We start from the raw sequence: 2,865 nt of genomic DNA, 5'->3' as shown, positions 1-2,865 counted from the left end.
CAGTAGGGGGAGCTTGCAGTGAGCCAAGATCTTGCCATTGCACTCCATCCTGGGCAACAAGAGTGAAACTCCATCTCCAAAAAAGAAAAAAAAAAAATCTCAAGCCAGCTTTCTAAAATTCCATCTTATTTTTACGATACATTAATTCACATTCTAACTATAAAAGAATTAAAAATTGCTGAAACTTTCAGAAAAGCACTAAGAATAAAATGTAAATTTCCTGTAAAGAGTAGACTTGATCTAAGAGTGAAGGGCTGAAGGTCTGAAGGCCTTCTCCGATTCTCCTCTAAATGAAGGGTGTCTGCTCAGCAGCTTCCCCAGCTGAGGGTGGACCATTTACCTTGGCTAAAGCATTTGCCCTTTTAAACTTTAGATTCCTTTTCTGCATACTGAGGCTTTATTTCAAAGGACTACAATGAGAATTAAATGCAAGGAGAGCATCTAAAACAACACTGAGCTCAGAGAAGATGCTCCAAAACATTAGCTCTGGGTCAGGGAGGGTGGCTCATACTTGTGATCCCAGCAGTTTGGGAGGCTGAGGTAGGAGTATCGCTTGAGCTCAGGAGTTCAAAACTAGCTTGGGCAACATAGCAAGGCTCGATCTCTTAAAAAAAAAAAAAAAAAAAAAAAAAAGTTGTTGTGCATAGTGGTGTGTACCTATAGTCCCAGCTGCTGGGGAGGCTAAGGTGGGAGGATTACTTGAGCCCAGGAGTTTGAGGCTGCTGTAAACTAGGATCACGCCACTGCACTCCAGCCTGAATTACAGAGCAAATACATACATATATATATATATATATATACATATATATATATATATATATATACACACATCTATATGTATAGATAGATATTTATGTTATACTATATTTATATTATACTGTGAATATTATAGCACTGAGGCTACAACTAGAGCAGAAGATCCAGAGGGTATTCCATCAAGGAGTGTTTACTTGCTTCTAAAGAACATTCTAGCAATCAAAGCTGCCCATAACTTAAGGGTGTCCTGTCAAAGTGTCATATCAAGAAATTTACCAGGAACTTTCAATAATAAAATTGAGAAACTCCTTCAACTCTCTGAATCGCCTTTTCCCTGTAAAGTCAGATTCCTTCTCTAGTCTCTGCCACTTAATTTCAGGTATTCCTCAAATTCATATTGAACGTCTGTTCTATGCTATATGTCAGGCATTGTACTAGATGCTGTGGTCCAGCAGTGAACAGGATGGGCATGAGTCGCACCCTCCAGGAACTGCCCGCCCCAGAGCTGCAGGCATCTGCAGCTACTTCCACAGTGGCTGATGTCACTGTGGAAGTAGCTGCACTCCAAATTGAGGAAACTAAAGAACCACGCTCATTCTTTTAGTGACAGGGTTTTCCCAGGGACATGACAATGAATGGAAATCATTAATAGAGGTGACGTTCAGATTCCCAGGACCTTGGTTGGATCCAATCTGCACCCTGCCTTGGAGACAGCATCTGTGGGTCTTGGAGCTGGAGAGGAAATGCCTGGAATTCTAGGACTGCTTCACATCGGTGCCCTTCCTCCTGCCTGTGCCCTCCAAGCTTTAGCCAGCCTGAAAGGAATGCATTGAGAAGTCAAATCGCGTCCATGGCTGCTTGAGCATCTTTGCAGGACCCTCTTTACAGGCTCAGATGGACAGATGCACTGTGCCAGGAGTGGAGCTGCTGGCCTGTTTGAAAGTGATTGTCTCCCTAAATTGAAAACAAATTCTCCAGACATACAGGAAGCACACACAGGAGCCAAGCTGGGTAAATGAAGAATAACAGCTTACTCTGTGGCTGTTCAGTTAGAAGCTTCGGTGGGGATCCAGCAGCAGGCTCTCTCTGAGTCATGGCAAGGTTGGATGGGTAAAAGAGAGAAAGAAGATGGCCGGGCACGGTGGCTCATGCCTGTAATCCCAGCCCTTTGGGTGGCCGAGGTGGTTGGATCACCTGAGGTCAGGAGTTTGAGACCAACCTGGCCAATTTGGTGAAACCCCATCTCTACTAAAAATACAAGACAATTAGCTGGGCGTGGGAGCACGTGCCTGTAATCCCAGCTACTTGGGAGGATGAGGGAGGATAATTGAACCAGGGAGTGGGAGTTTGCAGTCCAAGGACGTACCACTGCACTCCAGCCTGAGCAACAGAGCCAGACTGTGTCTCAAAAAATAAAATATAATAAATATAAAAAAGAAAAAGAAGACAGCCTCATAACCATGCCCTGTCCCTATGCCACCTCCACGTCCTACCCTTCTGGACTAGTCACACTCTCGCACACTCTGGCACGTACTCATACTCATGTACACACAGGCTCTTCTCCATTCAATGCTGTTCCCCCAATTGCTGTGGGTATGTGCTGCCCCCCTCCCACCCTGTCCTGGCATCAAATCAAAGACCACATTTCCTCACAGCCCAACCTTCAGGAAAATACATCTCCTGGGTTTGCTTCCTAAACTCCTCATCACACATAAAGAACACATTATCCTTTCAAAGCTAGGACCGAGATCTAACATGTGTCCCATGAGTTGCCACATTACGCATTACCAAGAATGCAAACAGCCTGTAAGAAGCCTCACATGTCGCTAAGTATCTGAAGTCACAGCCACTCAGCTCCAGCTGGACACATCCAAGCTGGGCTCACCAGTGTCTCATTGACCGGTGAACATGGGTCAGCCCTGCCAGGCCACCAGCCTGCCTGAAAGTCAGCTCTCAACATGGCACTCCTGTGCTAAGGAACCACTTGTGGGTGACATGGATGTCCAATATCATTTATATAAGAACATGCACAGCCGGGCACAGGAGCTCACATCTGCAATCCCAGTGGTTTGGGAGGCTGAGGCAGGCGGATCATGAGGTCAAGAGATT

This window comes from Saimiri boliviensis, chromosome 8, assembly GCF_048565385.1.
Source record: "Saimiri boliviensis isolate mSaiBol1 chromosome 8, mSaiBol1.pri, whole genome shotgun sequence".
Taxonomy (NCBI): domain Eukaryota; kingdom Metazoa; phylum Chordata; class Mammalia; order Primates; family Cebidae; genus Saimiri; species Saimiri boliviensis.
The sequence above is the reverse complement of the archived record's forward strand: the minus strand, read 5'-3'. Positions refer to the sequence as shown.